Consider the following 12,585-nt stretch of genomic DNA (forward strand, 5'->3'; position numbering starts at 1 on the left):
CGGCGAAGTGGGGCGGGGCCTGTGGGGCGGGGCGCGGCGCGGAGGGGCGGGGCGCGGCGCGGAGGGGCGGAGCCCGCGTGGAGGCGGGGGGCGGCTTGAAAGGACGGGGGCTGCGTGGGGGCGGGGCGGGGCTGCGTGGGGGCGGGGCCCTCCAGGCTTCTGTTCCTGGCCGTCTCGCCGGCTAGCTCAAATGGTCCCAGGTGAGAGACTGTGGCGCCGTTCCAAACGCTCCTCAAAAAGCCTGTCGCGGGCGTCAGGGTAGAAGTGTGATAATTACAAGATATCAGTCAGGTAGTAAAATGGTGGAGATGCTAGTAAACTCACCGGCACTTCCGGGCTTAGTCTCCCAAGCTCCCCCACTATCAACATCGCCCAGGAATGGAACAGGCCATTCCACCACAGAATGGCGCAGCATCGGTGGTTTCCTAGATGCTAAGGGCTTCCGCGGGTTTCAAGTATCGGACTCCATCGAGAGTACCGGCTGCACTGAAAAGGCCCTGGTCAGAGCTGTGGTGGGCTGCCGTTTATGGGGTCGTACAGAGTCGGACACGACTGAGGTTACTTAGCAGCAGAGCTGTGGAATTTGTCTCAGATCTTCCCGCAGAATTTTAGACGTTCTGAGGCAACCGGCACAGTCTCTTTCTTCACGTCGGGGCACAATTATGACTTGTTAGATAATAATGATAATAATAGATCAGCGGCTGCTCTTCCATTTTATGCTACAGCAGCCCTGTGATGTAGAGATCATCATTATCCCAGTTTCACAGTGCCAATCTAGGTAGGATCCCAGCGCCTGTATGCTGCACGTACTGCCGCTATAACCACTCCCACCCCTGCTGTATAATCATAAGGTATTTCCAGGGAATCAGGGAGGACATAAATGTCCTTATTTTTCCCTGTAAACGAGAGAAACTGAAATGAACTAGTCTATTGCTGTTGCAGTCCGTAAAACAATTCACCACTAGAACACCGATGATACTACGACCACAGAAACATTCATTTTCTCTCGTTTTGTGCACCTCTTCTGAAACATGTGTAAATGACTGGGTCACATTTCAGTGTAGTAATTACATTGTTTGAGCTCTCTAACTTGCATCAGATAAATTGGCCAGTTATGTTAATAAAATTATATTCTACCAAAAGATGTCTTGTGTGTAGATTTAGAGTGTACAGTGGGAACCATTAAGGTTCTCTAGACAGCTCTGCAAACAAAAAAAATGATAGATTTCTGCAAGAGTTAAAAGTGGAATGTACCTCTGCTTGAGCTAAACAACTCTCCTTTTCAAACGTGTTATCAAACAGAAAAGTTGTTATACCATGAACACCTATATGCCTATTCTGCAGTGAACATTTACCTATATTTGCTTTAATATTGTATTTACATCAGTATCCATCTATCTGGGACTTCTCCAGTGCCTCAGTGGTAAAGAATCTGCCTGCAGTGTTGGAGACACAGAAGATGGGAGTGATCCCTGGGTTGGGAAGTTCCCCTGGAGGAGAGCATGGCAACCCACTCCAGTATTCTTGCCTGGAGAATCCCATGGACAGATGAGCCTGGCTGGCCTCGGTCTCAAGCAGTCTGAAGTAAGCAAACAGACTGAGTAAGCAATCCATCTTTCTATCCATCAGTATACCTTATGTTTTTTTTTTTTTCCACTGTTTCTTACTTTATTTTACTTTACGATACTGTACTGGTTTTGCCATACATTGACATGAATCCACCACGGGTGTACATGCGAATACCTTATGTTTTGATACATTCCAAAGTTGCAGACCTCAATACATTTCACCCTTTAGTACCTCATCCTTTGGATATCATTAAAAACTCCTAATTTTTAAAGCCACCTCCAAGTATCTGGATTATATTAAAAAGTAGAGTCTACAAAACAAATAATAGAGATGTGAAATTTATTGATACATTATCTATTTTAAAAGTAGACTTTAAAACGCAACATGAAAAAATGGGAATAATTGGTTCATTCAGTATTTACCCAAATACTTATTGACTACCATCTTGGACAGTCAGGGGCTAGACATACAAGAATAAGGCAAGATCCTGCTGTTAAGAAAATACTAAGGCAGAGATTTTTACTTTGGGACCTAGCGGGAGGTCTGAAACTCCTGAAACTATGCCCCAAATTTTGCACGAGTGCATTTTTCTGGAGAGAATAAGCATAGCTTTCATTTTATACTCAAGTCACACACACACACACACACACACACCTGGAAAAACAAAACCATTAGCCTATAGATAGACAGCTAAATTATAATACAGCATTCTATGGGCTAGTATGAAGAGAGGGTCCAATGAGAAAAATGTTGTAGGAAGTCAGAACATGAAACCACTCACTGTGTGGAAAACTGAGCTTATACATTCTGATATAGACTTTTCCTGATTAATAGACAAAAAGCAAACCAAACAAAGGAAGTTTGTGGTTATTTTTCCCTTTGGGTTTTTGTTATACCCTGAATAATATTTACATACCCACAACATGGGCTTTCCTGGTGACTCAGATGGTAAAGAATCTGCCTGCAACACAGGAGACCTCGGTTCAGTCCCTGGGTTGGGAAGATCCCCTGGAGAAGGGAATGGCAACCCACTCCAGTATTATTATCTGGAGAATTCCATGGACAGAAGAGCCTGGCAGGTCCATGACTGTCAATAAAGTCCATGACTATTGGACTATTGGACAAAGGGTTGCAAATAGTCAGAAACAACTGAGCAACTAACACATATACATTATACTGTAGTTTTTAAGTCTTTAAAATCAGGCAAGTTTCATATATGGAATATGTATTTATTATTCATCATTGTTGTTCAGTTGCTCAGTCATGTCTGACTCTCTGTGACCCCATGGACTGCAGCACTCCAAACTTCCCTGTCCTTCACCATCTCCTGGAGTTTGCTCAAACTCATGTCCATTGAGTCATTGATGCCATCCAACCATATCATCCTCTGTCACCCCCTTCTTCTTCTGCCCTCAGTCTTGCCCAGCATTAGGGTCTTTTCCAGTGAGTTGGCTTTTTGCATCAGGTGTCCAGAGTATTGGAGCTTCAGCTTCAGCATCAGTCCTTCCAATAAACATTCAGGGTTGATTTTGTTTAGGATTGACTGGTTTGGTCTCCTTGCAATCCAAAGATTGCAATCCAAGGGACTCTCAAGAGTCTTCTCCAGTACCACATTTCAAAAGCATCAATTCTTCAGAGCTTAGCCTTCTTTATGGTCCAACTCTCACATCCATATATGACTACTGGAAAAACCATAGCTTTGACTATGTCAAAAGTCATAGACCTTTGGTCTATAGACTTTGTCTTTGGACCTTTGTTGGAAAAATGACATCTCTGCTTTTTAACATGCTGTCTAGGTTGGTCATAGCTTTTCTTCCAAGGAGTAAGCGTCTTTTAATTTCATGGCTGCAGTCACCATCTGCAGTGATTTTGGAGCCCAAAAAATTGAAGTCTGACACTGTTTCCACTGTTTCCCCATCTATTTCCCATGAAGTGATGGGACCGGATGCCATGATCTTTGTTTTCTGCATGTTGAGTTTTAAGCCAACTTTTTCACTCTCCTCTTTCACCTTCATCAAGAGGCTCCTTAGTTTCTCTTTGCTTTCTGCCATTAGGGTGGTGTCATCTGTATATCTGAGGTTATTGATATTTCTCCTGGCAATCTTGATTCCAGCTGTGCTTCATCCAGCCTGGCATTTTGCATGATGTACTCTGCATATAAGTTAAATAATCAGGGTGACAATATACAGCCTTGACGGACTCCTTTCCCAGTTTGGAACCAGTGTTGTTCCATATCCAGTTCCAACTGTTGCTTCTTGACCTGCATACAGGTTTCTCAGGAGGCAGGTAAGATGGTCTGGTGTTCCCATCTCTTGAAGAATTTTCCATAGCTTATTGTGATCCACACAGTCAGAGGCTTTAGTCTAGGCAATGAAACAGAAGTAGATGTTTTTCTGGATTTCCCTTGCTTTTTCTATGATCCAGCGGATGTTGGCAATTTGATCTCTGGTTCCTTTGCCTTTTCTAAAACCAGCTTGTACATCTGGAAGTTCTTGGTTGACGTATGGTTGAAGCCTAGCTTGAAGGATCTTGAGCATTACCTTTCTAGCATATGAAATGAGTGCAATTTTATAGTAATTTGAACATTCTTTGGCATTGTCCTTCTTTGGGATTGAAATGAAAACTGATCTTTTCCTTTGGCCGCTGCTAAGTTTTCCAAATTTTCTGGCATATTGAGTGCAGCACTTTAACAGCATCATCTTTTAGGATTTGAAAGCTCAGCTGGAATTCCATCACCTCCACTAGCTTTGTTCATAATGATGCTTCCTAAGGCCCACTTGACTTTATACTCTAGGGTGTCTGGCTCTATGTGACTGATCACACCATCATGGTTATTCAGGTCATTAAGACCTTTTTTGTATAGTTCTTCTGTGTATTCTTGTTACCTCTTAATATCTTCTGCTTCTGTTAGGTCCATATGGTTTCTATCCTTTATTGTGCCCAACTTTGCATGAAATATTCCCTTGGTGTCTCTAATTTTCTCGAAGAGATCTCTAGTCTTTTCTATGCTATTGTCTTCCTCTACTTCTTTGCACTGTTCACTTATGAAGACTTTCTTATCTCTCATTATTCTTTGGAACTCTGCATTCCGATGAGTATATCTTTCCTTTTCTCCTTTTCCTTTAGCTTCTCTTCTTTTCTCAGCTATTTGTGAGGCCTCCTCAGACAACCATTTTGCCTTGTTGCGTTTTTTTTTCTTGGAGATGGTTTTGGTCACTGCCTCCTATACATGTTACAAACCTCCATCCATAGTTCTTTAGGCATTCTGTCTTTCAGATCTAATCCCTTGAATCTATTTGTCACTTCCAATGTATAATTATAAGGGATTTGATTTAGGTCATACCTGAATGGCCTAGGAATTGAAGGCAGGAGGAGAAGGGGATGACAGAGGGTGAGAGATGGTTGGATGGCACCAGCGACTTGATGGACATGAGTTTGAGTAGGCTCCAGGAGTTGGTGATGGACAGGGAAGCCCAGCATGCGGCAATCCATGGGGTCGCAGAGTCAGAGATGACTGAGTGACTGAACTGAACTGAACTGAAATTGCCTGTAAAAAAATAGATTCAAATCATTTTTACTACTTTAAAAATTTGAGAGAGAAGTCTGCAGTCCCTAAAGGCGACTTGAGTTGGCGACCCTGAGACTATTTGATTCCTAACTTACTTCGTTGGTTACATCAAGTTCACTAAGAAAGTTTTTCTTTAAAAAATCTTATTGTCAAAATATAGAAAACAACTTAAAAGAAGTGAATTGTCATTGACTAATACCCTGTAAGCTTCACCCCCAATGAAAGGAGCCTTCTCAGACACCCTATAAACAATCACACTTTCTCAAACAGTCCTAGTTCCCTCCCAAGAAAAAATTGCCATTTCCTATATTTATAGTAATCATTCACTTACATTTTCTTTGCAGTTTTATCACCCAAAGATGCACCCCTAACCATTACAGTTTAGCTTCATCTTTAAAAACAAAACACCTATTCATATCTGTATCTTTTAATCTCTTTTAATCTACAGGTTTTCCTATATATTTTTCCTCCTTTGCAATTTAATTGTTGAAGACACCAGATTATTGTTCCAGATTTTCCTTAGTCTGGATTTTCCTCTGTTCGGTATATTTCCTGCAGCTTGGCTGTTGAATCTACGTTTAATCAGATTCAGATTTGAAGTCTGCAGAAAAGAATTCAAAGATGGTGTTGTTCTCTTCACCAAGAGGCACTCAGTATCTGGTTTTCTGTCTTTTTGTGTTGTTAGAAGGCAGTAAGTAGTCCAGTCTCTCAGTCATGTCCAACTCTGCGACCCAGTGGACTGTAGCCTTCGAGGCTCCTCCATCCATGGAATTTTCCAGGCAAGAGTATTGGAATGGGTTGCCATTTCCTTCTCCAGGGGATCGTCCTGACCCAGAGATCAAACCTGGATCTCCTGCATTGCAGGCAGATGCTTTTACCAGCTGATCCACGATTCTTTAACTTATATTAATTCTAACCTTAATGAAAGAGCTATGAATTTTTAAAATACCATATACATTTTTACATCTGAGGAAGGTTCTTCAAGAGTATAAATCCAAGCTATGATTTCATGTCACCGTACTTTCCATTTTTAAGATTCTTGTGTTTTTGTTTTATTTTTAAATTTTGTTTAAGTTTTTGGCTGCACTGGGTCTTCATTGCTGCATGTGGGCTTTCTGTAATTGCGGCAAACTGGGGCTACTCTAGTTGTCGGGTGAGGACTTGCTTGCTGGAGGACTTCTCCAGCTCTAGAGTGCAGGCTCAGGACTTGTGACGCCCGAGTTTAGTTGCCCTGAGAAATGTGGGATCTTCCCGGACCAGGGATCAAACATGTGTGCCCTGTATTGGCAGGTGAATTCTTAACCTCTGGACCACCAGGGAAGTCTGTCATGTTTGTTTTAATATAACTTCAGACTTATGTACAAGAAAAGTGCAAGGAATTTTTGAAAACTCTTCACCCAAATTCCTCAAATGTTAACATTTTACCATACTTGCTTCATTGTTCTCTCTTTCTTAAATAAACCCACACATTTTTTTTTCCTGAATCATTTCATAGTCAGTTGCAGATGCTACCCTTGGTTTCTCAACAATTTAACGTATATTTGTGAAGGACATCCTCCTTCACAACCACAATACAAGCACCAAAATTATGAAACTAACATTGATACTACAATAGTTTCTAATCAATAAACTCTATTCAGATCTTGACAATTGTCCCAGTAAAATCCAGGAAGGCAGAAGTCTAGAATAATGCATTCTAGAATAGTTCCTCCGACTTTGTGTTTCACAACAGCGAAGGGTACAGGCCAGATACTTTGCAGAATGTCCATCAGTGTGAGATTTCCATCTACTTTTAGAAGGTCCTTATGTTGATATTTCAAATGCGAAGTGACTTTCTTCATACAAATGTCCAGAGCCTCACCTGATATAAAAATAGATTAATGTCTTATTGTTCACAAATCTCAGGTAGTGAATAATCATGTTTTCTTCCCCAGAAGCTTGCAAAAGATTACAAACTATTCTTTCAATGGTAGACTTTTAAATCAAAGGTGTAAATATTGACTTATGCCCAGACCAGCTTTTGCCTTGATTAGTTCTGTAGCATATTTTCACAGCTCAGATTCTAGACCCAAGTCAGTCTGGGGTTTTAAAGCTGTGCAAGTGAAAGCTCCTTGGACAAGTTGCTTAAGCTCATGATGTTTAGTTTACTGATCTGTGAAATCCAGGTTATACTTAACCTTTCGGTGTGCTTTAGCATACGTTTGTATGCTTTTTTTTTTTTTTTTCAGCCGAGAAGCATGTCAACAAGAACTTCTCCTTGGACCCCCTTCCCTTCCAGTTACTCTCATGGTCGGAGTTTTCGTGACACAAGCACCACCAACTCATTTCATTTCTTGTTTGTTTTTGGCTGCGTGGAGTCTTATGTTGCTGCGTGAGGGCCTTAGTCGCAGTGCGTGGGCTTCTCTTGTTGGGGCTTGTGGGCTCTAGAGCGTGGACTCGATAGTTGTGGCCCTCGGGGTTACTTGCCCTGCAGCGTGTGGAGTCTTCCTGCTCCAGGAATGGAACGCATGTCACCTGCATTGGCAGGTGGATTCTTAAACACTGGACTACCAGGGAGGTCCAGCCAACTCCTTTCAGTCTAGTTGCAGCTGCCTTCCCCCAAGCGAATCTCATCCACCCATAGAATCTTCTCAATCCATTTTACCTCATGTCCCAGCTACACCGGATCCAGATAATCACCCTCCTTTGGCAACTGAGACTTTTCTTGCTTCCTAAAGTATCAAACTCTCTTGGTTGTCCTCTCCTCTCTGCCCTTGCTCAGTCCTTCTTCCTCTACCTAACATATAACCACTGGATTTCCTCAACACTCATCCCTAAAGTCCTTTTCTTACTCTATACATTCTCAGTCTCCATTATTCACTTAACATCTCAACATCTTGTTTTTCAAACTGAGAGTCACCTCATTAATGGGTTGTGAAATCAGTTTACTGGGTCATATCTAGCAATTTTTAAAAAATCAAATGGAATAAAAAACATCAGAACCACATGGTATATGGAATAAGAATATTAAGGAGAAACACCAAATGTCCATCAACAGAAATAAATGTGGTTTGGCCATACAATGGAGTGGAATATTATACAGCAGTAAAAAGGAATAAAGCACTGATATATGGAATAGCACAAAGTAGGGATTAGCAAACTTTTCTGTCAAGTGCCAGACAGAAAGTTTTTAGGCTTTGTGGACCATTTGTCTCTGTTGCAGCTACTCAACTCTGTGTAGCATGACTGTAGCCATAGATAATACATAAAGAAATGAGTCATGACAGTGTCCCAATAGAACTTTATTTATAGGCACTGAATTTTGAATTTAATTATTCTGATTTGTTAAAGTTGTTTGAAAATATAAAGCCATTCTTATCTCTTGGGTCTTTAAATAAACAGGCAATAGGCAGGATTTGGCCCATAGGCTAGAGTTTGCTGATCACTGCCATAGATGAATCTCAAAAACATGAAGCTGAGTGAAAGAAGCCAAACCCAAATTAATACAGATACTAAATATGTCCTTTGTGATTTCATTTATATGAAATTCTAGACAATGCAAACTCATCTATAATGACAGAAAGCCTGGGGCCAGGGGTCAAAGGGTTTCCCCAGTGGCTCAGGGGTAAAAGAATCTGCCTGCCAATGCAGGAGACTCAGCTTTGATCCCTGGATCAGGAATATCCTCTGGAGAAGGAAATGGCAACCCACTCCAGTATTCTTGCCTGGGAAATCCCATGGACAGAGGAACCTGGGGGGTTAAGTCCATGGGTCACAAAAGAGTCAGACATGACTGAGCAACTGAATAACAACAAGGGGTCAAAGGGAATTGAATGTATGGGGGTATTAGGGGACTTTTGAGGGTGATAGAAATGTTCTGTATTTTTAAAAAATTGATTTATTTGGCTGTGCTAGGTCTTAGTTGCAGCACTCCAAATATTTTCACTTGCCTCATGCTGAATATTTTTACTTGCAGCTTGCAGGATCGTTAGTGTGGCATTCAGGATCTAGTTCTCTGACCAGAGATCAAACCCTGGGCCCCTGCATTGGTAGTGAGGTGTCTTAGCCTATGGGCCACCAGGGAAGTCCTTAGTTTGCCTTTAAAAAGGCTTTACTGAGGGATTTTCCTGTTGGTCTAGTGGTTAGGACTCCACACTTTCACTGCTGAGGGCCAGGGTTCAATCCTTGATCTGGAAACTAAGATCCTGCAAGCTGAATGGTGTTGGATGGGGTGGGGTGGGGTGAATGGGGTAGGTGAGGGGGGTGAGGGGAATAGGGGTGGGGGCTTCCCTGAACCCTTTGGGGAACTCAGGTTTTGAGGGAGGACATGAGCCCCCCTGTCTCCAAGCTTGGCCCTGCAATAGACTTTTCTCTGATCTAAACTCTGAAGTTGATGTTTGTTTGGCCTCACTGTGCAGCAGATACTCAAACTTGCCATCAGTAACAAGTTCTCTGTTAACAATTCTGTTCTCTGTTAAACAAGAGAAACTGGATCCTCTGCTTATAAGCCTTCCTTGTTGCTAGAATAAAGTGTATGTCCTTCACATGGCCCAAAGGTGTGGTATTACCCTTTTCAACCTCTTTGGTCTCAGCTGTCATTCTTTGGGCAATGTCATCAGTACTTACAGGCAACTATGTGTCTCCTTCAGTGTACTTAGCATAACTGTAATTAATTAGTTATTTAATGCCTGTCTCCCCTGATAGACTACAAATGCAATTTCTGTAAAGATGGAGTCTGTCTTAATCTTATTTTGTCCTTAAGGACTAGCAGGTAAGCTCTAAAAAAAGTTGTGTAATGAATGGATGAATGAATGAATGATGAATCTATATGGCACGATGTGTGGATTTTATTTCTAGACATTTCCATTATTTTCAATCTGGTTTTAATGGGTTTATTTATTGCTCAGTTTCTAAGTTGTGTCCGACTCTTTGCACCCCATGGACTGCAGCTTGCCAGGCTTCCCTGTCTTTCACTGTCCCCTGGAGCGTAAAGACACTTCATCTTCCAAGTGGCGATTTTTACCTCCCAAGTCTGGGCAGGCCAATGTCTAGGATGGAGTGGGTGTTCAATGAGTAGTTACTGAATGCCTTGATTCAACAGATATTTTCTGAGAGTCCACTATATGCCAGGCAGTATTCCAGGAATCAGGAATACAATGATTGAAGGAGATTTTTAAAAATATATTTATTTATTTTTGGTTGCACTCGGTCTTCATTGCTGTGAGTGGGCTTTCTCTAGTTGCAGCAAGAGGGGGCCTCTCTTGTGGAGCACAGGCTGCAGGCACAGGGGCTTCAGTTGTTGCAACTCTTGGGCTTTGTAGTTGTGGAGCACGGGTGTAGTTGTTCTGGGGCATGTGGAATCTTCCTAGACCAGGGGTCAAACCCGTGTCCCCTGCATTGGTGGGTAGATTCTTATCCACTGTACCACCAGGAAGTCCTTAAAAGAGATTCAGTTCAGTTCAGTTCAGTTGCTCAGTCGTGTCTGACTCTTTGCGACCCCATGAATTGCAGCACGCCAGGCCTCCCTGTCCATCACCAACTCCCAGAGTTTACTCAGACTCATGTCCATTGAGTCTGTGATGCCATCCAGCCATCTCATCCTGTCATTCCCTTCTCCTCCTGCCCCCAATCCCTCCCAGCATCAGAGTCTTTTCCAATGAATCAACTCTTCGCATGAGGTGGCCAAAGTACTGGAGTTTCAGCTTTAGCATCATTCCTTCCAAAGAACACCCAGGGTTGATCTCCTTCAGAATGGACTGGTTGGATCTCCTTGCAGTCCAAGGGATTAAGCCTGTGCATTTGGGAGCATGGAATTTTAGCCACTGGACCACCAGGGGAGAGTCCCTTTACTAAGATTTTAAACTACGTTAAAAGAACATTTAAGATGTTCTTTTCTTTTTGTTTAAGATGTTCTAAGCAGGATTTTAGAGTATATTGAAGTTTTAGGTGACATTGTAAAAAGGTGAAATAGTATAAAATGGTAATTTTACCTTTCATGTGTCTCACATTTATATTTTATGAAAGAATTCGGTCTTCTCTAACATTTGTTATTGTTGTTCAGTCACTAAGTCATGTCCAACTCTTTCGTTGTATACCCCAAAAGAATAATGAACAACGACATTAACAGACAATATAAAAAAAGAAAAACATGTGTAGATGTTGATACACATGAAAAGGTATCAACATTACTAGTGATTAAAAAGTGCAAAAATCAAGTGAGATTTTTGCCTGTCAAACTAACTGGGGGTTTTTTTTTGCTAATAATGTTAATCTGCTGTTACTTAGAGTAGAAGAAATAATCTCATGCATTGCTGCTTGAATTTCAAATTGTTATGACACCTTTTATAGATTTCAGTTACATTCAACTGAGTGCAGTTTGCAATTCAGTAATAACAACAGAAAAACCTAAAATATACATATCTTTTGTCCCCCAAATTCTGCTCCCAGAAATTTAAACTAAAAAATCATTGTTAAAGGTTTAGCTATAAGAATGTCATATCAGCATTGTTTATAATGATGAAGTATTTTAAGCAATCTATATGTTCCATAATATAATGAAAAATTGGTCATTATGGTAAACTTGGTCGAAACACACCTTTCCAAACAATGATGTAGATAACCTACTTATTGACATGGAGAGATGATATGTTGCCTCAAAAAGATATCTAAGAAAATATCATGTATATTATAAACCTATTTTTTTAAGGAAAAGTATGTGAATACACGGGGTTCCCTGGTGGCTCAGTGGTAAAAAAAACCCACTTGCCAATGCAGGAGACGTAAGAGATGTGGGTTTGATCCCTGGGTTGTGCGATCCCCAGGGAGAAGGAAATGGCAACCCACCCCAGGATTCTTGCCTGGGAAATCCCATGGACAAAGGAGCCTGGTGGTCTACAGTCCTTGGGGTTGAAAAAGACTTGGACACGACTTAGCAACTAAACAATAGCAGCAACATATGAATACATGGAAAAGGTTATTAAAATTAATTAAAATCGGAAACTGCTTAGCTGTAGAATGTTTATTTTCTTAATTTGATTTGTTTTCCACACATGTAGAGTCACTTAAAAGGAGAACATTAAATAGTACTTGTTGTGGTGGTGGTGGTTTAGTCGCTAAGTTGTGTCCGACTCTTTCGTTCTCATGGACTGTAGCCCGCCAGGCTCCTCTGTCCATGGAATTCTCCAGGCAAGACTACAGGATTGGGTTGCCATTTCCTTCTCCAGAGGATCTTCCCGACCCACCAATCAAACCCTGGTCTCCTGCATTGAAGGCAGATTCCTTACCCACTGAGCTATTAGGGAAGCCCAGATATTTGTGCTATTTGTTAATTTATAATCTCCTTGCTCCAAATCCATTCATTTTGCCTGGTTTGCAAAGATGGATCTGGGCCCTTTACAAATATGTCTCCTTTGACAGCTTGGCATAATGTTATGTTACATTTTGTCAGTAGAGGGCGCTGGAAAGACATT

General features: G+C 41.4%; 1 long non-coding RNA gene across 2 annotated transcripts; it reads left to right on the top strand.

The window, feature by feature from the left end:
- On the top strand, positions 133 to 9,326 carry LOC108633921. 2 transcript variants are annotated; one of them, XR_001917292.1, is made up of 3 exons: positions 133 to 200; positions 1,388 to 1,601; positions 7,366 to 9,326. It is a non-coding gene; the product is annotated as an uncharacterized LOC108633921 (long non-coding RNA). The 2 variants fall into 2 exon arrangements; XR_001917293.1 differs by having other exon boundaries at positions 1,388 to 1,584.

The sequence above is a fragment of the Capra hircus genome, chromosome 25 (genome assembly GCF_001704415.2).
Source record: "Capra hircus breed San Clemente chromosome 25, ASM170441v1, whole genome shotgun sequence".
NCBI classification, from domain to species: Eukaryota; Metazoa; Chordata; class Mammalia; order Artiodactyla; family Bovidae; genus Capra; species Capra hircus.